Source organism: Marmota flaviventris, chromosome 4 (assembly GCF_047511675.1).
Source record: "Marmota flaviventris isolate mMarFla1 chromosome 4, mMarFla1.hap1, whole genome shotgun sequence".
NCBI lineage: Eukaryota > Metazoa > Chordata > Mammalia > Rodentia > Sciuridae > Marmota > Marmota flaviventris.
Window position 1 is genome coordinate 134,411,881 of NC_092501.1, and position 27,103 is coordinate 134,438,983.

Consider the following 27,103-nt stretch of genomic DNA (forward strand, 5'->3'; position numbering starts at 1 on the left):
ACACTATTCTGATAGTGCCCAACCTGCTGTATCCTATGCCCAGGTTTAAAAGTGTAGAATACCCGTGATACTTGCGATATGCCTGAAATCCTCCATTTGTTTGGAACTGGTAATAAATCTTACCTTGACACCTGAGAGGGTGAATACTACCCATGAGTCTGAGTATGTGGCCATAAATTGTTAATCTAGAAAGAACCATTAGAGATTACTTAGGTCAAGTCCTGACTGTACAGACTAGATAACTGAGGGCCTCGGGACTAAAATGATTCATTCTTTGCCATATAGTAGAGTACTCATGTTCTGGAACTCAAGTGTTCAGAGCTTGTTCCACAGGGTCACACTACTTGACATATTTTTTTTTCCTGTAAACAATCAGAAAAAATGTGTTTCTGAAATGAAACCCTTCCCCTATCTGATATTTTAATGAATACGAAAACATTTAAACAAAAAGGCTACTGCTTATTAATATAACCTTATTTGTGCAAGCACAATGGCCAGTGAGAAAAAATACCTTCCCATAGCATTTTATACAGAACTTTATTAGAGCATTTATCATCTTGTGTACAATAGTCTGTCTTCATGTCTATTTTCCTATAGTTTAATTCTAGTTCATTGGGAGTACGCCTTATTCATTTAGAAATTAATAGTGCCTAACACCAAAGCAGGTGCTTGTGAATACATGGATTGTGCATAAATGAATGAATGGATATCTATATGAATGCATAGGAAGTTTGAGAAAGAAAATTATATGTGAAGGTGAGTCCATATCCAGAAGAGCAGTAACCAAGACACACTTGTGTGAGCATTTGATATACAAGCAAGAAATTAAGAAAGGAGAAGTGGAGGAGGAAGACAAAGAGAAAGAAGATGAAGATTAGCAGGGCATTGTGGCTCATGTCTGTAATCCCAGTGACTCAGTAGGCTGAGGCAGGAGAATCACAAGTTCAAAGCCAGCCTCAACAATTTAACAAGGCCTTAGGTAACTTAGTGAGACCTTGTCTTAAAATAAAAAATCTAAGGGGCTGGGGATGTGGCTTAGTGGTTAAGCACCCCAGGGTTCAATCCCCAGTGTAACAAAAGGAGGAGGGGTGAAGAGTGAGGGGGAGAAGGGGGAATAGAAGAATTATAGAGTTATGTACACTCTTTCACACTCATGTAGAATCGTGCAGCCAATATATTCAATGAGTCAATAAAGTTAAATTTGTCATGAACTCCTTTTTAACACTACAAAAAACAAACATTAGCTTTTATTTTCTATGTCTCCCTGATAAAAATTGAAATGTTAACTAGGAAGCACAAGACTATGTACTTTCATTGGTCAAATATGAATGGACACAAATGCTTGAAATGAACCAAGAGTTGTGATGAATTTAAGGAAGGGAGGAGGCTACTGCAGTCTGATCTGTGGATCGGCTTGGTGGAGAAAGTCCCAGCCACAGCAAGCAGAGTGGTATTGAGTGGGGGTTGGAGACACTGTTTTCAGTCTTGTTTTTAGCATTAGAGAAATGAAGAATGAGGGTTGGAAGAAAGGTAGAAAGAGGGTGATTGACTGAACTACGGTCTGCCATGTCCTTCAAACCACTCCACAGACCAAGAAATATACATCAAACACATCAGCTTTTGCTTTCAATTCTAAAGTTAAATTTTAAAAAGCCACACACACACTAAAGAAAAAACAAAACAAAACAAAAAACAAGAGTGATCTCTTAGAAGTGGATAAAGCTTTCTAATTGTGGTTTGGTTCCCTAGTTTGGCATTCTCCTCTTATGGAACTGCTGGAGGTATGGGGTCTCTGCCTGCCAGCTGTTCTGCTCATTTTCTTGAGCTTATAGTGTGTGTGTGTGTGTGTGTGTGTGTGTGTGTGTGTGTGTGTGTATTTTTAAGAGAAGCTATGGATAGAAGAAGAAAACAATAAGCCAAAATAAAACTATTCATGAATCAATGTTCCAGTGTTTCCAAAGATGTGAAAAAATCCTCAGCATGAAAGAGTATGAACAAGTTAATCAACCAAGACATGTGGCCCTATAGCAAAGATATTTAGGGAAGAAAACAGAATTTACATAAATCTTAACAAGTATCCTAAGACAGATTTAAAAAGATCCTGCAATAAAAGAATAGCTTACATTGAAAAGGAGTAATATAGAGATTTCATGGAACTGAAATTAGTCATCGTAATTAAACATAACAAGAAGGTAAAACATTTTAGAAGAACTTCCTCTGAACATGGTACAAAAAGAGACAGAAAAAAATCTGAAAAAAAAACAAAAAACAAAGAGAATCAGTTCAAGAGGGCTATTATCTCTTTATTAATATTTCCAGAAAGACAGGAGAAAGAAATTATGGGAAACTAATTATCAAAAAAGTATGTGTGTATAGATAGATATAGATATTGATAGATATAGCTCAGTCTTTTTATGTTGAAAGGAACCATTGAATACCAAAGAAAGTACTGCTGATGCTATGTAGCAGACATTGCAGACATTGTCATTTACTTACCCAATTTCAAAATAAAACGTAGCAGATATTGCAATTTACTTAACCAATATTTAGCCTCCTTCTGTTTATTCAACATGACAGATCTGAATTTGTTTAGACATCTAATAGGATAAAATACCATTAAGAAGAGGTTTGCCACTTTCCAATCTCAGGAGATCTGCCATGTACTTGTTCAGAGGCTGAGGAAAGATATTTGCCAGTTATGGCCAAGTAAATGAAAAGAGAGATCTGGTAAAGGAGACTGTGGAAAAGTCTTTCTTATAAGAGGAGAAAAGGGAAGAAGAGGAAGAACAGGAGACAGAGGATGAACAGGAGGAAGATTAAGAGGAAAGGGGAGGAAAAAGAGAAGAAGAAAGTGAGAAATCTGTCATTCTTTCCTAAACTCAAGAGGTCCTGCTGCTGAATGCCACCACAGCTAATCAGTCTCCTGGAAGATCTCAGAAAACCTAGCCCAAGACCCCCAAATCTATCCCAGAAGTATCTATCTCCATATTTTATTTAATGTGAAAAATTTGAACATCTCTTTATGTCAACTAAATTCTGTTTCCTTTGTCCACATCTTAAAAGAAGCTAACTACTAGATCTGAGACTAGTAGAACTGAGAAGCTCCAAAATTTTTGAAAGGAGGGAAGTGTCTCCAAAGGAATAAAAATAAGATGGACATGATGATTCTCTTCAGGATTACTGGATACTTGATGGCCAAAGGATATTATCTTCAAAGTTTAAGGTAAATAGTTTGGAAATGGGATCCCATGATCTGCTAAATCATCAAGTAAGAAAGTATTCAAGGTATTCAAAACCTCTGATGTCTGCTACATCCTTCTTGAAACAGTTACAAAAGGATACACATCAGCCAAATGAAAAAGGAATCTAAAAAATGAAAAATCAAAGAAAGACTAGGTCAGGGCATCTCTCTCTCTCTCTCTGTCTCTGTCTCTCTCTCACACCACACACACACACACGCTCACACACACACACACACACACACAGAGAGAGAGAGAGAGAGAGAGAGAGAGAGAGAGAGAGAGAGAGAGAATATGTATTCTAGAACACCAGCTCTGCATCAATCATTAAAAGCATTCTGTCCCCATATGACCCTTTATCAAGAAGTTGAATAATCCTATTGGTTTCACAAATAGCATACAGATAAGCAATAAAAAAAATCAGGGAATAGAAAAGGAAGAAGGGGGGGAAGTAAGATACTGGGAAAGAAATTGATCAAATAATATAATATGCATGCATGGATATTATATAACATATGTATAACATAATTATAAAGTGCCAATAAAATGAATTTGAAAAGCACAAAAATATTATTTTCCATAATATGAGAAGCAGCGTGGCATGATTTTTATTTGGTGATGAAGTTTAAGAAAATTGATTTTCTTCAATCCTGGTGATTAAAGAATTCTCCTTTGAAGACTATAGAACCTATTACATTGTATTATTTAAAATACCCATTTTGACTGACAATTTTCAGAAGAAACCTGTAGATGATGTGGGCAGAGGAAGGTCAGTAGAAGTAAAAGTTAAGTCTTATTTTTTGAAATACATCTACAGTCCTTGAACTGATAATAAACATTAAGATAATGTTTACATTTATAGAGCATCCTCAGCAGTCCAGCAACAACTAAGTGATTTTTAAAAAGTCATTGGGAGAAGGAGATATGCAGGCAGGGGAGATTGAGAATTGTGTATTTTTCACAATAGATAATAAATACAGCTAAAGGGCTTCAAATCAAGAAGTAAAGGTGTAAGCACACTACATATAGCAGTTGAAATTACTCCAAGGAGTACTAAAATATAAATAGTCAAGGAAGATTGCTTTAAGGAAGGAAAGCTTTGGCTTTTCAATTCATTGCCCTCTATACCTATTTTTGTATTTATACATACACGATTCTAATTTAAAATATATTTTAAATAATTTATTTTATTTATCTTTAAAAATGTCTCAGTATCTACCTTTCTCAAATAACCTTGTGGATTAACTTGTTTTCATGGTGAAAGGAGTTCTCATAAAAGTGAACAAGAGCCTCACATGGTGGTACACACCTATAATCCCAGCAGCTCAGGAGGCTGAGGCAGGAGGATCATGAGTGCAAAGTCAGCCTCAGCAAAAGTGAGGCACTAAGCAACTCAGGGAGATTCTGTCTCTAAATTAAATGCAAAATAGGGCTGGGGATGTGGCTCAGTGGTTGAGTGCCCCCAAGTTCATTCCCTGGTAAAGGAAAAAAGAAAGAAAGAGAGAGAGAGAGAGAGAGAGAGAGAGAGAGAGAGAAAGGAAGGAAGGAAGGAAGGAAAGGAAGGAAGGAAGGAAGGAAGGAAGGAAGGAAGGAAGGAAGGAAGGAAGGAAGGAGTGAACAAGGTACATTTTTCTCTCTGAAACTACCTGGATAACATTTTTCTGAAATTGGATACGTAATAGATATTTATTGAATATTTTGATTCAATTCCTCAGCTATTTGACTCATAGTTAAAGTGAAACCCCCTTTTTATCCAGAGTCAGGTTTGACTTCTGTCACTCATTCTTCAGGTGTCAAGGAGATAAACAATGCTTACAGCACTTAAATGGCTGAGGGAACCATGCACACTCTTTGGGCCCTCAAATTAGGGATCAGAACTCAACTCAGAGTGGCCAACATCTGAGAACTCAAATGAATGGAGTATAGCAATAATCCCTAGGCGAGCTTTCTCTAATCTTTGCAAGCAGAGGCTTTAAACACTACTCAGGGAGATCATTATGCAAATTGAATTGGTTGAGTCTGTTGAGGGTGAGGTGGAGCTGGACAGGGCCTTGGCCATAAACATCCATCTGGAATCCCTTCCCACATGCAAGGAAATACTTTGTGAGACACTCTATGATATGGACATGTTTAAACTGCAATTAATGAAGGGCAAGAGAATTCATCTTGAGCATGAGTCACAGATAACTTAATGCACTAGGTGGAATCAAAATTCAATGTTTTTTAAAAATAAAATCTAGTCTTTAGTGAATGTCCAAAAGATTTCTCAAAAACTCTGAAATATTGTTCTTTTTAAAATGCATGGACACCCAAATGCATGTACAAACATCAAGTCCAAGTGCATACATATACCCACACATTTGTACTCATTAAAAATTTAATTCAAATATATACACACCTGTTATGTAGTTTTGAACATATAAATGTATATGTATATGCTTTATTTGGCCTTTTCACTGCTGTGACCAAAAGTCCTTACAAGAACAACTTTAGAGTAAGAACAGTTTATTTGGAGATAGTGGTTTCAGAAATCAGTCCATAGATGGCTGACTCCATGGCTCTGGACCCAAGGTGAGGCAGAACATCATGATGGAAAGGTGTGGGGCAGAAAAGCAGCTCAGGACAGGACAATCAGGAAGCAGAGAGAGAGTTGTACTCACCAGGGACAAAATATACATCTCAAAGGCATACCCATAACCCCTGGGACTTATCTCCTCCAGCCATACATTACCTACCAATAATTACCACCCAGTTAATCCATTCAGGTGGATTAACACACTAATTAGATTAAGGTTCTCACAACCCAATAATTTAATTCTAAACTTTCTTCCATATTCTCACACATGAGCTTTTGGGAGACACCTCACATCTAAATCGTAACAGTGTATATGGTGTACATGTACTTTTGATGTATGTGTCTGTGTGTGTATAAAGAAACAAATAAAATTAGTGAGAGAAAGGGCACATTAGTTAGTGTTGGTTCCCAGTAGCTGTGTCATTTGGGGCAAGTTGATCATAGATAGTAAATTTCTTCTATGGTCTGAAGATTATGTCCCCTCAAAATCAATATGTTAAAATTTAATCCCCAGGGTAGTATTGTAAAGTGATATCTTTAGAAGATAATTAGACCTTGAGGTCTGAGCCCTCATGAATTAATTAATATCCTTAAAAAAGAGGCCATATGGAGTTTATTTGCCTCTTCTGCCATGTGGGGACATGGCTAAAGTCTTCATCCATGATGTAGAGAGAGGCTCTCCCCAAATACCAAAGCTGCTGGTACCTTAATCTTGGAATTTGCAACCTCCAAAATTATGAGCAATGAATTTCTTTTGTTTATAAAGTACTCAATCTTGGTCATTTTGTTAGAGTAACCTGAACTAATCATCTTATTATTCCTTATCATAGCCTCCATGTCCTCATCATGAGACTAATGAGAAGTACCATCTTCAAAAATTTGATCATAATGGTTGTTGAAAACTCACTCTAGATGATTTATGTAAAATGTTAAGGTTAATTTTTGGAATCTCTCAAATATTTTTAAAGGATTCTGTTCATTTACCTTGGGGACAACTTTGGAATATTCAATTGAAATAACTTGATTAAGAAACCTGCAGTCACTCTTATAAGTTCTCAGAACCTAATTCTTGTGTGAATGAAAACATATTCAGCTGGGCTTTGTCACTCTTAAAGGCTTGTTGTGTCACCACAATATATAAAATTCACCTCTGTTTCAGCAACTTTATGTCATGACTAGTAGTGTTTCAGGATAATCTTACATGTGCCAAGAAAGTTTCCATGGGACACTGAGCCTGTCTATGACTATTCTAGTTATAGAACTTGGGTGATAAAGATTAGAATATAAATAACATGTTAATTAAAACAAGATTTTATTGGTGTGTCTTGTTTACTCAAATTTATGAATGTATATTTGCTATAATGTAATAGTTGGCTGTTGTAGTTGTACTTGTGGTGTATGCTGTTGGTGCTAATAAAAATTGACCAACATAAGGCAGGGATTGTGGCTCAGTTGTAGAATGCTCACCTAGCACATGAGAGGTACTGAGTTCAAACCTCAGTACCAAATAAATAAATAAATAAATAAATAAATAAATGTATTGTGTCCATCTTTAACTAATTTTTTTTAATTGAACCACATATCTCAAAGTGGTATGAAGTGGTTGAATCATTTGCAAGTGCTCATTAATTTGACAGTATGCTGACAGTTCTAGGAATCTACTTTAGAGAAAGAGATGATGTATAGGGAATTACATGTCAATATTTATCTTAATATTATTTAAATACTTTCATGTAAAATACTGTAGTAAGAAAAAATTTAAGTAAATAAATCATAGTATAACCATAAATATCCAGAACATAATATCTGAGTGTGTATAATGATGTAAAGAATTTTTATTGTATAATTTAAATAAATCAAGAATATGGGGAAATTCTAGTTCTTCTATTGTCTCCACACATGTGTGCACACACATACACACACACACACATAAATACATAAAAGGAGGGATCTGCTTTAAATATGAGCAGTAGATTAATGGTTCTCTTTTTGTCCTTATAATTATTTCCCTTTATTGCATTCATTATACAATGAGCATTTATCATTTGTATAACCAGAAAAATAAGTATTATTTGTAAAATATTAAACTTCCAGTATCCTTCTGAAGCATTTCATTTGTTTATTTGTTTGTTTGCTTATTTCTACATGAAATACCATTTAAGTAGAATAAAATGAGAGATGTTTTCTTAGAGCCAAGAATACTCATATTAAGGTAAATGAAAACATGTAGTTTAGAATAGCTACTGATATTATTTTAGCAATTTAATGATCTCATTCTCTTAACCATTTTCTTTTGAGATGGCTCAGAAATTAAACGACCTTTTCTAACTGAACACACTTAGATGTAGTCGCAGGTGATGATGGCATTATGTAAGCTTAATATCTACAGTAAATCGTAAAACACATGCATTCTGCCAATGTGCAATTTTCTCAATCAGCTTTTTATTTCACTGTGCCACCATTCTTTAAAGCCCCAATCATGGAGGTGGCTCTGGAGAAAGAACTGTGTTCTGTTTGAACTCAGTGGGTAATGAATGTTCAAGGACTGAATGTGCTTTCTGCTCTCAGTAGCACAGTGTGCTTTCCTGTTTTGCAGTCATTTTCTCCAATTCAATGCAAATTCTTATAATTTTCCTTAGAATTAAATGCTATTAAATGCCCTATTTCTCTCTCATATGTCAGAAGCATTATACCCCACCACATGCTGCATTTTTGTCAGAATTGAAATATACATTGTAAGCCAGAGTTAGACTCCAAATAGCCAAAGTTGTCGGCTAGGAAATAGAAATTTGCAGCATGCAGCAGATAAATTAGAAATGACAAGCAGACGTTTCTTCATGACGGGCACCATCGCCCTTTATCCCTGCTGCAACACCTGATGGCTGTAATTTTGCATCTAAATAAGTCACTTACAAATTATCACAAAAAATCTAATGAAAGCTAGTATTATGATCACTTCTAAATTTTAATCCAGTCTGATTTATGATGGCTTATTCAGACTTCATATATAGAAAGAGAAAATACAGCTTTGTGGGTAAAGAACTATTACTGAATATCCTCTATTTAAGACTGAGTGGAAATTGCATGATGAGTACTGGAGGCTGTTGAAAATGTCTTGGGATTTTTTTTTTTAGAGGAAGAATCTATATTAGTCTAGGTGTTAATTGAATTAATACATAGAGTAGAGAAAGTCAAAGAAGAGAAGATCAACAAACCAGTCATAAATTAGAAATGGTTATTTTATATTTATTTTAAGTTCTCATTCATCATCAAAAATGAAGTAGTGGGATATATCTAACCTTAGAAAAGATGGCATATGTTTATATATATACATGATACATGCAAGTCCAGGACTGAAAATCCCTGAGGTGAGTGATCTTTCTGGTATAACACTAACCAACATATAGTCAATTTAGAAATCACAATTCAGACCTGAAGTACACTATCCTAAGCAATAAAACCAGTATATTGTTCATACTGTTCATTTCCATAGGCAACGCAATGAAAGAAGGAAACCATTTTTTTTTTAATAAACACGTGAATAGGACTAATTTAAATGGTTTACAAAGGTCAGCCAATTTAATCCTCGAAACAACTTCATGTTATAGATGATGAAACCAAGACATGGAGATGTTCAGTGACAGATGTTGTCACAGCTGGACAACGGCAGAGCTGGGATTCAAAACCAGGCAATCTTTCTCCAGAGAACCTGGCCTTTTCCCTCACCGCTACACACTTCACTTAATACCTGATGTTTTTCAGACAGTGTCAGGGAGCCAGGAAGTTTCCATGGAGGTGTTCAAAAGCCAACATCCCTGATTCTGCCATGGAATGTCTACTGTCATCTGATTTATATAAGGCAGTTCTGTTTAAGTTTTTATCTAAAAGAGGAGGTACATACAATGACATAAAACATGGAAAGTCATTATTTTACAAAAATGGTGTATTTTTGATATTTCTGAAAACACTTAAGAAATGTACAGTACCTCAAAGTCAATATTACAGGCATTAATTTGCACCAGAGATAACCATTTATTGGAACTCTTCAAGGAAAACTTAAAATATATATATTCATATATATGTATACATATATGTTGTAGATAGACACAATACCTTGATTTTGCTTATTTATTTTTATGTGGTGCTAAGGATCAAACCCAGTGCCTCACACGTATGAGGCGAGCACTCTACACTGAGCCACAACCCCAGTCCCTTCAATGAAAACTTTTGACTGACACTAAGAAAGCTCCAGGAGTAGAGAGTGATGGATAGATTCAGGATATCTTTTATCAATGAGGTCTTTTATCCTTAAGATTGCTCTTGCCATTTTCCTATGGTAAGGTTGAGACATGTAAAGATAGAAAACTAGGGAAAGTTGGGAGATGGTTGTATTCCCTGGCTCTGAAGCCAGACGTCAAGCACTAGGTGTGGGGTCTGTTCAATGTCTTCCAGTTGAAGCTGACACAAATTTCTCTGATGATAAAACAAGAAGGAGAGATAATATATACTACCTCATTTTAGATCTGTTCTTTGATTTTCATTTCACCCCTTGATTCCATTTAGGTTTTGGCATGCTGCCCAGGGTTTACTTTTTGGCTGAATAGAGAGCTTTTTTAATCTATAGGTTATGTGGATTCAAAAAATATATATTTACAATTTGTGGTGTACACAGAAATATTTAGAGAAAATCTAGCTTCAAACATTAGAATCCCTGATAAAATTTTACCGTGATACATGACATTCTTTATCTATCAACCAGGCCTGGGGGTGGATCATTTATTGTTTTATCATAAATGCTGAACTGGGTTTACAACAGAGTTTCCGATTGATTATACAGAGAATGACAATTAATTTTGCTTAGGAAAAAATAGGTGATTTAAAATAGACTGTTTTGTAATTGCATACAAACAGAACTGTAGATATATTTTCACGGATATAATATTTTTCCTGTCACCAGTCTCTCTAATAAAGAACTGATTTAATAGTGCAAGATTGAATTATTTCTTTCATTGCTAGATAAAATAATGTTTTTCTTTAAAGTGTCTAATTTACCTTGAAAGAATGGATTGCCAAATAAATTTTTGCTTTATTTTTTTTATTTGTTCTTTTTGGTTATACATGCCAAATAATTTTTATCCTTATCAAGTCTTAAACTCAAAAGGATGCTTACAATTTTGAATCAGTGCTTTTCTGTCCAGGTTGGTACTTCTGAAGGGTTATTAGTAATGGAAATCAAGAAAAATTCTTGGAACTATTCCATCATGCCACATGATAAAATGAATTGTCCTTTAAATGTGGGTAATCACTATTTAATAAAAAACAAACACATAAAGAATCAAAATTAAGCCAGAACAATTACAAGTTGGGGACCATCTGTATTACCTTCGTGAAATTTATATTAACCACAAGGCAGTAAATGACATGGACAAAGACTCTACATGCATTTGCTGCTTTTGGAGATTAAATGTTGCAAATAAATTAAGGCATAATATTTAACTTGAAGACCCATATTTCCCTCAGGTGTACAGGATGCCATGAACCAGGTCAGAAATATTCAAGCTTTAAACAAAACACAGCAGAGCACAAGTTGAAATCGCAAAGATCTCCTCTTCCTTTCCCGTCACTTTCCATTCCTTAGTAAATACACTCAGTATTTACCACTGGCAAAAGAAAGACTGTGGCAGCCACATGCTTCTTTAGCTGCACAACAGTTGAATAGAATCTTAAAATACAGTGGTTACAGCAGTCATCTGATGTAAACTTTTGCCGACAATATTTTTAGGCTCCATAGCTTATTGCAGCAAATGATACAATTAGAAGAGCATTAAAATAATAGCTATCTATTTTAAGGAACTGTGTAATGACGTTCAAATGACTACAAGATGATAACAGCCCCACTGGCTTTTGAGCAGGATAGATCACAAATACATGCTGATAACCCAATAGAAGATTCTTGGGGTTTTTTTTCCCTGAATTATGCTTTCAAGTGCTCAGATAGGGAAAAGAATCATCTCTCTGGCACCAGGGCTAAATGAAGTCTTAATTCTCATCAAATTTTCTAGATTACTAATGCATAATTCTTTAGGCCCCGATATTTTCCTGTTTCAAAATGACATTTATGTTTACTAGAATATATTAAAATATGTACCATAGTTCTATGACTTTTGTTTATGATATACTGTCTCACAGTACACTGAGACTTTGGTAAGCTATCATTTGGGGTGAAATAAGATAATTTCAGCCATATTCTAAGAGCTTTGGTGCCTTATAGCATAATAATTGTCAGAATGGCTGATAAAAATGATAATCTTGAAACATCAAAAATATTAAGTCACATCATATGCAACCTTATGAAGGAGCTGTACAATATGTAGTCCATACTTAAAACTCAAATGTGCTTTTATTATTATTTTTTTTTCTTTCTTTTCACTATCTCTGCTGGTGGGTAGTCAGTTCTCACTGCTCCTGGTTGACAGAGTTCCAGTCCCCAATAAATCCTTCTGTCATTTCTAATATTAATTAAATAATATAATCTAAATGATAAAATCATTAGTTCCTCTAATAGTCTTTCCTATGTGGTAAAGAGACACCAACTCTTTTTCTACTCTCAGTGGTTTTTTTTGCTACTTGTTGGGTTTCAGGAATGTTCCCGAAAGCTGAGATTCGAGGAAATCTACAAAATTAAGAGTCACAATAATAAATTCTAGTCATAGTAATTTTCTCACTTTAGATCATATATTAGCTACACAACTGAAGAAGAACAGTAGAAGACAACAAGAAAATATACTCAGGTATGCAACTAAAATCATCGACTCTTAGAAGTGGAGTTTAAATGATTGTGTCAGGATGAGAATGAAAACATCCTTAAGGTGCTAAGTACTCAAGTAGCCAGATCAACCCATTTGCAAAACAAACTACTCCATGATTCAGTCCTCAAAACATAATATATCATAACATGTACTAAACCATAAGATGCAACAAAATTACATAAGCTCAGGTGTTTTATCATTTCTTTCAGATTCATATTTACCAAGGTAAGACCAGGGACAAACCCTGAGTGGACTCCTATGTTCCAAAGATAAGACTACTACTGACTGTTCCAGCAAGTAACTTGGCTTATAAATTCGTGCCTTCCATGACTTGACCACTCTTACTAACACCCAGCCCCATGAGTAACTCTGACCCCAGCCCTAGGATAACCTCCCTTTTGGGATGTATTGACTTCATCAAAGTGCATTCTTCTTTCTCATGAAGTTTCTGAAATCTATGTTTTTTGTGATGAGCAGATCTCTTGGACACTGAGGCCTTAGATTCTTCATTCATTTGTTCATTTACTCAACTCAGTGATAGAGCCTAATAAGTGACTATTGGGTATGACCACATATAGCTCATAAAAGACTGTGACCAGCAGTTTCATGGTGAAGTAGCCAGAAATAGTATAATGGACTCAAAGGGGAATGAGCGGTGAGGAAGTGGGAACCATGATTCTAAACTATTTCAAGAAACTCTGTTATAAATTGAAGTTGCAAAATAGGGCAGAAGCTGCAAGGAATGTGATTTACATAGTATTTAGCGTGGTGAGAGAAACAATTTAAAAACAATAATGCTGGGGAATAAAGGGGGAGGATTCCAGGAGCAAAGTAATTGAGAATTTGAGAGAGAACAGAGTCAAACTGAGATGCTGGCCCCTCCATAAGATTATGAATTGTTGCCAAAACATGTGGTTAGGAAGTAGTCAGTAGTCATTGCTTTGATGTCAGATAAGAAGATTCTTTTCTATTTTATTCTGCATTTTTATATTAAAAATGGAGATATGGAGAAAAATAACTAGAAACAATGATATAGTAGAAAGATTGAGGTCCACCTTTGCATAGATTCAAAATGTCTCCTTAAAACTCAGTAGCTTCATGACTATATAATCTTTCTCATTTTTTAATTTTCCCTCTATAAAGTTGAAGTATTAATATCCATTCTAACTATTCTGTCACTGTAGTACACTATAAAGACTCCTTGTAATATTTTATATATCTTCTATTGTACTTACCACCTGGTCTTCCATTTGTGTATCAGCATATCTGACTCCTTCGGGACCCTAATTCTTTAAGAGTAGGTGCTATTTATAGATTATAACCTTTTTTTCCTTTGAATTCTGAGCACTAGTATATTATCATGTAGCTAATGAAATTTGACTGACTAATATTCGCAAAATGTAGATGGTGTTTAACATCTTCAGGGCTCTGTTTAAAACATTTTACACATGTTAATGCATTCAGCCCTTAGAACAAACCTATTCACTAAGAGCTATAAGTCTCCTCATTTTAGGTACAAGAATGTTGAGGCAAGAGAGAAGAGAGCAGCAAGCTAGGATTCCAACAGGGCATGCCAGGCTCTTAAACTCTACCTCATACTGCCCTCTCATCAACTAAATGAATGTACTAAAGGTTATAGATAAGGGAATTCATGCAGTATGAATGAATTTCAAAACTCTGTGTTAAAATATGAATGGATCTCGCGTGGGCTTTAGCATGAATCAGTTTTGGAATACTGCTTTGGAAAATAGCTCAAATAGTACACAGAAGATGAGCTCATAGTTTGTGGTAATTACATAGCAGGAGTTTATAATAGGGGCAATCAGCATAGTTCCATCATATCCTAAATATTCTTGGTGGCTGAGAAGCAAGAATTGATAATAATAGATGTAATTTATTGAGAATTTCCTGTGTGGCAGGCACTGAGCAAAGAGTTTGGCATATATTATCTCATTTAATTCTCACAAAGGCTCTATTGTATTATCTCCCCACTTTAGAATGAGGATAGCTGGTACTGTGTAGAGCAGGAGTTACAATGTAGTTTACTAAAAACACATCATACTCACTTAATTTCTTTGTCTTCTTGTGGTGGGGACAGAGTGTTTGGAGTTGCTATAGAAATCATGGATAAAATCAGCAAAACAACAACAACAAAATAATTCACATTCCTCCAAATATACTATTCATGACACTTTCTATGACCTAGTTTCTTTCTTTCTTTCTTCCTTCCTTCCTTCCTTCCTTCCTTCCTTCCTTCCTTCCTTCCTTCCTTCCTTCCTTCCTTTCTTTCTTTCTTTAAATCTCTATCTCATTGGATACTAATGGGAATATCAATGATTTGATGCAAATAAAGTTTAAAACAATATGCGATGTCACTATTGTTGACAGTTGACATGACCTGTAATAAAGTGTATGTGTATTATTATGATTCTAAGAATATGGATATTAATATTCCTGAGAATTACTCTAGAATAAAAAGAAAACACAGAAAAGAAGTAAACAGACACATTTCTTTTGTATCAACTTCTCATAAAATTGAAAACTTAAAACTAATCTTTTTTCCCAGCACCATCTGGGACACACAGTTAAACCAAAAAGAGGTGTCCCTTGGTATGGATGCAGGACTCATTTGAGGTCCCCTCATGGATACCACAATTCACGGATGTTCAATTATCATATAAATTGGTCCAGTAGTATTTGCATAGAAGCTACACACATCGTCCTGGGTGCTTTACATCATTTCTAAGTTACTTATGATGCCTAATAAAATATAAACGTGGCGAGGATAGTCGTTATACTGTATCGTTTAGGGAATAGTGGTAAGGAGAAAGTTTCATATGCTCAGTGCAGATGCAATCTTCTTTTTTCTGAATATTTTTCCTCTTTATATACAGAACTTATACATATGGAAGCCTGGCTATATTAAGAATTGGAGGGGCTGGGGATACAACTCAGTTGTAGAGAGCACTTGCCTAGCATGTGCAAAGCCCTGGGTCCAAACACCACAAAAAAAGAAAATAAATAAAATGGGATTAATTATTCTGAAGAATAAATTTATTAAATTAGTCCTTTATTACTATAGATATTTTAATAAGTTTCTGGGTTGTAATTATATTTATACTCATTTCTTGGTGTTGCAGAATAACATAAAGATAGAGGAAGAAAAATATTAAGTCTATATCTTCTCTTATTTTATAAGAATATGTTGTTATTTTGCAGATTTTTTTCTCATAATACTTCATATATAAAGCATTCATAATACTTCATATATAAAGCATTTCTCATGCTTGTTAGATATAGGGTTTCTTTGGAGAGTCTCCTAATACACTGACAAGTTGTGAAACTAAACATAAAATGGATATAATTGCAGGAAGTCAGTATTTCTTTTTGACAGTCTAATCAACCATCCAAATTGCCAAATAAACATTCTGGCTGTTATCCAGAGTGATTCTGTAGCTAGACTCCTTTAGATACTCAGGATGTCTCTCCTTGCCCTTTTTCTACAGTTTGATTGATTTCCCATTCATTTTTCATTTGGAAAGAAAACTATTGTTTCCCAGTGTAGAACCAAGAGCAAGAAATAACTTTCAAAAGTATTTACTTAAGTGCACAGAGGTGACAAGACTCTCCACTTGCGAGTCAGTGAGGGACCTTGGCAGACAGAAATTCCCATTTGATTGATGCTTCCAGGAAGACTGAGACAGAACATGTGACAAATTGTGCATGGGTTTTGAAAATGAAGCATGGCATTGCTGTTCACATATCATTGGCAAAATTGAGTCATATCTTAGAAGAAACTGAGAAAGCATAAGCCTCCTGTGTTCTTGGCCAAACAAGATGCAGAGTATTGGGAACTGCTATAATGACACCAGGATTACAGCCTGGTGCCCATGCAATGATGCTGATCCCCTGCCCCACTTGACCTCAGTGCATCTTGTCTTGGTGCCGCTGACTCCAGAAAAGTAAGTGAAAGATGACCGTCTGAGGCTTTACTCTCATCCCTGGCATTATTTTTTCCATGGGGGAAAAAGAAGTCTTAGACTATTATTCATTTTTTTAATTATTGTCAATGTATTTTTAGGCTGTGAGTGTATAGCTGTAGATTCAGGAACAAATAAGATGGAATCCCTGCCTAGAGAGCAGGGAAGCTTTCAGGGATGACATATATTTAATAAGTAATTAGAATAAGGAGTTAAAATGTTATATGAGATGAGAGCCTGGCTTGGTGGTTGTCATTGCTGATACTAGTATCTCTGCTCTAGTAGCCCTTTAGTTTCTCCTAATTCCTAATTACTCCTAAACTTTTGTGAGAATGGACATAATTTGAATTTTTTTTTTAGATTCAATCTCCAATTCAATAGACTGTGAATGAAAATCTGAGAGCCTCCCCATGAATACATAAAAATATTCATTTTTTTTCTTTCTTTCCACTCTTTGGATAATTTGAGAATAGGCGATGGTTTTAATAAAACCTCTCTCAATAAGACAAGTGTTACCATTCTGGTTTAAACCATTTGTATTCATTTATGCTTTATCTATGGAGAACAAAATGCAGATTTGAATATTAGTTAGTTGCTTTGTTGTAGATAATCAGTGGAGTTCATTTATGTCCTAGGACAAAACTATGTTTTCACCTGCATTTTCCAACTTGATTTCTGAACAAGTAGGTAACCAAAAAAAAAAAAAAAACTCTATTGTGTGTGCTAGATGTCCATGCAGTCAGTAATCCATCCAAATCACCAGTTACTGCAGTCAAAGGATGTATTTCCAAAAAAGACAGAAAGCAAGCATGCTGGAGGCATTTTCAGTCATTGCCTGGCTGATTTTCCTTCTCTGTTTATGTGCTATTTAGAGTAAGATGAAATTATTCAGTGTTGGTGGTCTGCATTTCCAAATCAGCATTCTTTTCTGGGTTAGAAATGGCATAATCTCATGATTTCACCTGCTCTCTCCCTATGCCATCCACATGTGGTGGGGGGGAATGTTCTAGGCTTGCTAATGTTACATTTCAAAAGGGAAATTAGTCTCAGCCCAAAAGAGGGTAAAAATAAGAGGGCTGGGAGGCTTGTAGAGGCTTTTACATTCTGATTAGGCAACAGATAGCAAGTTCCTTAACTTGACAACTGGTTATCACCAGCCCCCTCCTCCTGGTTCCAGCAGCATCTCAGGCTGCATTTACAGGGCCTCAGTAGCCTCTTGACACTCCTTTTCACTTTCTTAGGTACTGGTCTCTGAAGCCAGATACAAAAGTAAAAAAAAGAAAAGCAGCCATGGAATAAGAATCTTGATAAAGCAGATTGCCAGGGGCACATACACAGGGGCGCTGAACAAAACAGCCCTCCTGTCTTTCCCATTTTATACAGCACCTTCATTAAGCAGACCATGACAACCATATTAGCAGTGTCTCTGAGTGACCTTGGCACATGCTATGCTACTGAACTCTTAAATGTCTGGTGCTGGTGAGGGATTAGGAGAACTTGAACCACAGTGGTGAAGAAACCCTGAGGCTATAACACTACTAACACTGACCTGGTTCCTTTTACTTCATTAGTTGAACAGTCACTAATTAATTTAAAGAACAAATGATGGGTTATCGCAGCGCAGCAAGGTGCCCATAGGGACAGTCAGAGGTCTGACAGTCAGAAGATGGGGCTGAAAGACTGCCCGAGAAGATGCCAGTGGCAATGATGGCAGAAGACACCTTCAGTTTCAAAAAGTTGCCAGATCAGTGTGAGAACCAGGCGCTTGAGGCTCCTGTTGGAATTACTACGCTCCCAGGGTATGGTCAGCTTCTTGCTTTATATTTGCTCCACAATGACATGAATAATGCAAGATGTCTTTGAAAAAGGATGCCACGGGCTATAAAATCTGCAAATTCTGAATTTGGGGTAATTTGGTCAGAAGAACAGAGAATCTGGCTGTGAGATTTCCCTGGGATCTGTATTACTATTAGTGCCCACCAGGGGTCCAAGATGTCCAGAGAATTATGTGAGCACTTACAGATGCAACAAGAAGTGCCTTCACCCTTGTCTCTCAAGCATACATTTCAAAAATTGCTGATGATTTTGCAGCCCATTGGACTTCCTGTAGAAGAGGCTGTCAAGGTATATTGGTACAAGGATGGCAAGCTGACTTCACCACGAGAATGACTCTGCCCAGAAAGCCAGTTGTAGGGTCGCTGGATGTTTCCTTTAACAGGTTTATTTCCTTATCAGAGCCTGGCCCAGTTCCACCAATCCCCAATAAACAGCAGTTAGCCAGACTGACCGATGATGAGGCTTTCCTTGAAAATTGATGTACCACTCTGATTCCAGCATCCACTTCGGAATCCTGTACAAAGACAAATACAGAAATTTATAATTTTCATTTTCAATTTACTGGATGGATTATAAGCACTTCAGTATTTCTTACTGAGTATGTAATGACATACATATATTAAAATGTCATTTATATTTTGTCCTTAAATATTATGCTAAACAGTTGTTAAAGCAATTCTCATCTTGTAATATTTAACAATTTGGTTGGAGCCCATCAACCTTTCCTCGGTTATTTTATATTTCTTGGAGATTCGTAACTCAAGCTCCACTGCTTGGTGTACAGCAATGCTGTGGGCCATCTTCCCCACCGGCACACACTCCCACCTGCACCAGTGGTTAATAGCCGCAGCAATGCACTTGGACAGGACTGTGCTTAGGACAGATCCTGAATTGCTGGGGTTATGATCCACCTTCTTTGGAGAAAATATACTCTTTTCTCCTTGCCTCTGGAGAATCGCGAACAGATATAGAAATATAGCTAAGGAGCAAATAGATCATTTTCTGAGTAAACTAGTTCATTAGCTTTAGGGTTTTTTGCTTGTTTGTTTTTAATATAGTGAGTACATTCATTGCTGGCAATGGCGGGTTTTCCTTGCCAATGCGATGTTCATAAATACTAAGTTTGTACATTTTCTTTTAGAAGAAGGGGAAGTTTAAGTGTACAATGCCTTGTGTGAGTAAGAAAGCAGTTACAAGTGATACACTTGGTACAACTCTCCTGCATCCAGTTGGTTGCTTATATTTGTTCCGTGGTTCAAGGTCTGCCTTTCAAAGAAGTACTGAACAAGTCTTCCTTCTTTCTTTTTTTTTTTTTGGGGGGGGGGCGCTGGAGGGGCCAGGGATTGAACTCGGGCATTTGACCACTGAGCCACATCCCCAGCCCTATTGTTTTATTTTATTTTTTTATTTAGAGACAAGAGTCTCACTGAGTGGCTTAGTTCCTTGCTTTTACTGAGACTGGCTTTGAACTCTGGATCCTCCTGCCTCAGCCTCCCAAACCACTGAGATTACAGGTGTGCGCCTCTGCTCCCAGCCAAGTCTTTATTCTTTAGGTGACTGCCAACCAAATAACTTGTTTATTGCATCTTTAGGTCAAAATACCCCTAAATTCATTTATTCTGCATTTGTTCAATAAATATTTAATTGAATTCTTTTTAAAAAAAGAGCAATTGATGAAGATATTTGATGCTGGGCGCTCCGTATATATTCCATGATTTTCTCCTTTAATTTATCATCAATAAACAGTATCATCATATAAACAGCACTCACATTATTTAAAGCAACCTACTATTTATTTGCATTATATTAAGGGAATGAGATCAAGAAGAGGAGAAGGAAATTGCTGGTCTACATAAAGCTTTCTTGGAACAAGAGAAATAGAATGAATAATTATCCTACAAAACTCCTTGTGTTGTTATTCTATGATTTTTACACAAAACTTTTATTTTGAGATAATTGTTTATTCATATAGAGTTGTAAACAATATGTTTATGATTAATTTTCAAAATGAGAAACTCACCTGACTTACTCTCTAGTGAAACTGGAAAACTTGTATTTATTTTATTTCTTGATTGATTTTTATTTTACTGTTGTCAGTATATTCTAATTGTACATAATACTGGGATTCACTGTACCATATTCATTTGTATACATAATATAATTTGATCAATCTCATTATCCAGTACCTTCCCTTTCCCTCCCCTATTCCCTCCCCCATCTGCTTATTCTAATCTACTGATCTGCCTTCTTTTGCTATTACTTTAATTAGTATATATGTTATTTTATATATACAAATTATAATTATATATAGACATATATATGGTTAATTGTGATATATTTGTGCATATATGTAGCATAATTTGATAGAGTCTCATTCCCCAGTACTTCTCATACCCTGTCCTCCTCTCTCCCTCTCAGTCTCCTGCCTCTACCCTACTCTACTGGTCTTCTTTCTATTATCATGAGAGTCCCCACACCTACCACCTGCTTTTTTTTAATACGCCTTTTTTTGTCATTTTCTTTCTCTCTAGCTTCCACATATGAGAGGAAACATCCTCCTTTGACTTTCTGAGTCTACCTTATTTCACTTAGCATGGTGTTTTCCAGTTTCATTCATTTACCAGCAAATGACATAATTTCATACTTCTTTATGGCTGAGTAAAACACCACTGTGTGTATGTACCATATTCTCTTTATTCATTCATCTTTTGACTGGTACCTGGACTGGTTGTATAACTTGGCTATTGTGAATTGCACTGTTATGATCATTGATGTGCCAGTATCACTATAGGATGCTGATTTCAGATTTTTTAACCAAGGAGTGAGATATCTGGGTCATGTGGTGATTCCATTCCTAGGTTCTTGAGGAATCTTCATCTGCTTTCCAAAGTAGTTTAACTAATTTACAGTCCCACCAACTATGTATAACTATAGTATTTTTTCACATTCCTGTCAGCAATTATTGTTACTTGTATTATTGAAGATTGCCATTCTAAGTAGAGTGAAATGAAATCTCAGTGCATTGTTGATTTTCATCTCCTGATTGCTAACAGTGTCTGTTTTTTTTTTTTTTTTCATGTTTGCTAGCCATTTGTATATTTTCTTCTGAAAAATATTTATTTAGATCTTTTGCCCATTTATCAGTTGGGTTATTAGGGAGTTCCCCCGCCCTCCGCTCTGTTTGTGTGTGTGTGTGTGTGTGTGTGTGTGTTTGGGTGGTGAAATGTTTTAATTATTTATATATTTTGGATATTAATCCCCTGTCAGAAGGTAGCTAGCAAAGACTTTCTTCATTCCATGGGCTCTATTTTCATGCTCTTATTTATTTTGCTGTGCAGAAGTTTTTTAATTGGATGGCATCCCATTTGTTGATTCTTGGTTTTATTTCTTGCACTTTGGGGATCTTGTTAAGGAAGTCAGTACCAACACCAATGTGACAGAGTGTTGATCCTCTTATCTTCCAGCACTTTCATAGTTTCTGATCTGATTCCAAGGACTTTGGTCCATTTTGAATTGATTTTTACATAGGGACAGTGCTAGTTATCTAGTTTCACTCTCCTGAATATGAATATTCAATATTCCCAGACTGTTTAAAAGGCCATCTTTTCTCCACTCTGTTTTTGGCACTTTTGTCAATGATCATATGATTTTGTTTATATGAATTTGTTTTCTAATTTATTCCATTGGTTTCCATCTATTTATAAGCCAATACTCAGCTGTTTTTGCTATGATAGCTCTGCAATATAATTGAGATGAAGTACTACAATGTCTTCAGCATTGCTCTTTTTAAAAACATTTTATTTTATTTTCAGATAGACTAGCCAAGATAGCCCATATATAATTTTATACGGATCAACAATTTTAAAACATTGATAAATTTATTTCAGAAAAAGAAAAGCAATATTATGAGATGAGATAAAAAAATTAAATTCAAATGCATATATGATTCAATTGTCTTATTTAAATAACCCTAATAACACATATACTACAGAAAATACTTGCTATAAATTATTCATGTCAATAAGAAAAGTAAAAAGTGAAATTTATTAAATAATGATTGTTGCTTCTTAGACTTTATTTTTAACTATAATGCAAATAATTTTATATTTTATGAAGTAGTATTTATCTAAATTTTCCAATTTTGATATTTTAAATTAACAATGTAAATAATTGGGTTATTTAAATATTAATCATTGAATTTATTTACTTTGTTTTAATAAATTTAAAAATTTGAAAGAATCACATTCTATAAAATTGGACATGATTGACCATATTCAGATTATTTATTTTATTAAATACTATAGGATATTAAATGGTATTGAAATTTTCTTCTGATAAGAGCATGTTTTTGGCATATATTATTATTCTATATCTTTCAATTATTTGATTTTATTATAATTTCTTATTTGCAAATGTCAGTGAGGTAATACATATATATCATTTATACATATGTATGTATATAAATACACACACACATACACATACACATAACTGGGTATTATAGAATGTATACTTTATTTTCTGTAAAATCTTTCATCTTCTTACATTTAAGTAAAAATTAAGATGATGTCTTAACAGGAACCCTCTAATTCCACTCATGTCATTTTATTTATTACTTCATAGCCAATCATAAAATCCACAGAAAATACCAATTGATGCTGCTGAGGACAATTGAGTCAGGCCATAGAGGATTTGTTCCGGGTGTTGTTTTCAAAGTGTCCTGTTTGAAGAAAAAAAATATATGATAAACCTGTAGAGAGCGAGTCTACTTCATTTTAAGTAAGGAAAACGTTAATGAAGTAAGTGATATGCATATCTCTTGAAATAAATACAATAGAAACTAGGTGGGAGAGCTCGTTTATTATTTTTTCTTATTATTATTATTATCATTTTTCTTCTTTTTTATTATTTTTTTCTTCTTATTATTTTTCTTTTTAGTTGTATATAACATTAAGATACATTTTAACATAGTCACAAAATCATGGAATATAATTAGTTCTAATTCAGTTCCCAGCACCTTCTCCTCCTTTCTCCCTCCCCCCGTACCCCTCCCTCTACTCTACTGATCTTTCTATAATTTATTTATAGGTTTTATTTTTTTAATTAGTGTTTTATGGATATACTTCTTGTCGGGATCCACTGTGCTATATTCCTGTATGTTTATAGGAAAGTTTGGTCAGGTTCTTTCTATTCTTCTTCACTTTTCTCATCCCTCTTTATTTATTATGAAGTAATAAATAAAATGAAATGAGTGGAATTAGAGGGTTCCTGTTAAGACATTGTCTTAATCAATCCCCTTCATCAAAAATCAAAATCAAAGTAGATTTCTTCCATTCTCTAACAAAAATGTGTCTTTCCCAATAATTTTAAGCCTTATACTAAAGTGGAGACTTAGAGTAAAATTGTTTTACTTTCTTTTTTAAGCCAAGGGAAATGGGCAAAAAAAAAGTGCAATATTCAAAATTCCCTCTCCACACACTTACCCAGTTCCATGGTAAAAGAATATCCAGGTTGAGTATTTCTATTTTTGCATAAGATGCCATCATGTCAAGAGGGATCGTGTAGAAAACATCGTGTCTCAACACACAATTACATTTTCCATTCCTTGGGACAAGCAAAAGAAGATGCTACACAACAGCAACGCAGACTCTTCCTTAACAATTTCTTGCCACTGACAACCACAGAAGCAAATATGACACTTAAAATAATGGCTCCCTGTATTTCTCTCAGCCTCACCTGGAAGTCCCTACACTTTGAGGCTGGACTGTATCTCATCTCACTGGAGGAGCACTGTATGAGCACTGGCTTCAATCCTCACTGTGGTATGAGCTTCTTCAGGTCAATGAGCATTTACACAGAGTGGCAGCATTTCATTTGTGATTTTACTAAAGCACTGAAACACTTTTCATCTTCTAATAATTTGTTAATTCTTCTCACAAATAATATTCCAAACAGTAAGCCAACTTTCACAAAATGCCTTCAGGGTTTGCTGGATTTCCAAGAGCTCAGGCTACAAGCAAACTAATAACCTGAGGACTTTTAAAATCAATGAGTACAGAGGGAGAAGGGAAGTAGACACGTGCTATATGTTGGGGGTTTATGTGCCAGAGCCCTTGTATAACCTCATTGATGTGTTTTGACTTTATGACATGACTGAATTGACTCAGTGAGCTAGCTCAAAATGGGAGTTCAAGTCTTCAAATTACTTCTTGGTAGAAGAAAAGTAGTTGGGAGTAAACTTTGTAGAATGCAATATTAGTTGGGAGTAAACTTTAAAAAAAAGAAATTATTTTTAGTTATATACAACACAAGGATACACGTTGACATAATCAAAGAAGCGCGGAACACACCCTCGCCAATTCAATAACCAGCACTCCCCCACTCCCCTCTACTCCCCTTCCTCTACTCCACTGGTCCCTCTTCAATCCATTCACATTTTTTCAAAATTATTGTCGTGTGGATGTACCTAGTGCTAGGACTCACTGTGCCACATTCCAGCTTGCACAAACAGAAGTTGGGTCAGATTCATTCCACTGTCCTCCCCTTTCCTGTCCCATCTTCCTCCTCCTCCTCAATCCTCTTTGTCTACTGATCTATTTTGAAGAAATTCCCTTTTAGTTCTTTCTCTTTCTTTTTTTTTTTTTCATTCCCCACCCCTTGTTTTGGATTAGCTTTCAAATACCAGAAATTCATTTGACCTTTGGCTTTTGGGGACTGGTTTGTTTCACTTAGCATGTTAGTCTCCTTCATTTATTTACCAGCATATGCCATAATTATGTTTTTCTTTGTGGCTGAGTAATACTCCATTGTGTATATATCTAATATTTTCTTTATAAGCTCATCTGTTAAAGGGTGCCTATGTTGGTTCCATAGCTTAGCTATTGTAAATTGTGCTGCTATGCATATTGATGTAACTGTGTCACTATAATATGCTGATTTTAAATCTTTGGGGTATATACCAAGGAGTGTAGCTGGATCTTATGGTGGTTCCATTCCTAGTTTGTTGAGGAATCTCCATACTGCTTTCCAAAGTGGCTGCACAAAATTGCAGTCCCATCAACAATGTACAAATGTACCTTTTCCCCCACATCCTTGCCAAAATTTATTATTATTTTTATTCTTGATAATTGCCATTCTGACTGGAATGAGATGAAATCTTGATGTAGTTTTTATTTGCATTTACCTAATTACTAGAGATGTTGAACATGATGTTCTAAGACTTAAAAGAAGTAAAATTAGAAAGGAGTGAAGGAGTGAAATTATAGGGAAAATACAAGAAGTGAAAAATCACTTCTATAAAGACAGAATCTGAAAAAGAACCCCCCCCCCAAAAAAAAAATCCTGGAAACAAAAGACTCAATAAATCTAATTGAAAATTCAGTGGAAACTATCACCAATAGATCAGACCACTTTGAAGATAGATTTCCATGCCTTGAAAATGGAATATATAATCTTGAAAATACAATTGATCATAAAGAAAAGATGTTTAAAAAAATCCATGACCAGACTATTCAAGAAATCTGGGATAACATAAATAATCCAAATTTAAGCACCATTAGGGTAGATGAAGTTTCTGAAATACAAACTAAAGGGATGTACAATCTCTTCAATGAAATAATGCAGAAAAAATTCCAAACCTTAAGAATGAGATAGAAATTTAAATACAAGAAGCATGTCGAACTCCAAATACACAAAATCACAATAGATCCACTCCAAGACACATTATAAAATGAAAATGCCTAACATACAGATTAAGGATGCAATTTTAAAAGCTGCAAGAGAAAAATATTTGGTTACATTTAGAGGTAAACCAATTCAAATTTCTCCACCCACATCCTAAAAGCCAGAAGAACTTGAAATAATATATGCCAAACTTAGAAAGAAAGAAAAAAAAAAAAAACAGATGCCAAACAAGAATACAATACCCAGCAAAATTAGGCTTCATAATCGAACTTCTACAATGGTAACTGATCTTCAAGTCTCTCCAAGTCTCACACTTTGTAATATTGAGTTGTAGAGTATTTATTTTGTGACCCACTTCTCAATTCTGCTTTTCCTTCATTGCCTCCTTTCTATGTTGTGAAGAGATCAGGAATCACTGCCTAATTCTCTTCTGCCATCTTCTCTCTTCTCCAGCATTTCTGTTACTCCTCAAGGTTCCTTTGGCTATTCTGGGTCTTTTATTTGTCCATATGAATTTATAGGATTTTTTTATAGTTCTGTGAAGAATGTCATTGGTATTTTGATGAGGATTGCACTGAATCTATAGATTGCTTTTGGTAATATAACCATTTTGACAATATTGATTCAGACTATCCATGAACATGGGTAGAAAGATTTTTCTGTATCCATTAGGATAATCACATGATTTCTGTCCTTGACTATATTTATGTGATGAAATAAACTTACTGATTTACATACACTGAATCAACCTTGCATCCCTGGGATGAATCAAACTTGTTCATAGTGTACAATCCTCTTAATGTGTTTTTGCATGTGGTTTCCTATTATTTATTTATACATACTGAGGATTGAACCCAAGAGCACTTTGCCACTGAGCTATGCCTTGAATCCTTTTTATTTTTAATTATGAGACAGGGTCTTGCTAAGTTGCCTAGGTTGGCCTCAAACTTTGATCTTCCTACCTCAGCCTCTCAAGTCACT

The 27,103-nt window shown here is 35.2% G+C and overlaps 1 pseudogene; it reads left to right on the forward strand.

The window, feature by feature from the left end:
* The first annotated feature begins 18,295 nt into the window (after positions 1-18,295).
* Positions 18,296-18,918, forward strand: LOC114087323 (COP9 signalosome complex subunit 8 pseudogene; annotated as a pseudogene).
* Positions 18,919-27,103: the final 8,185 nt, after the last annotated feature.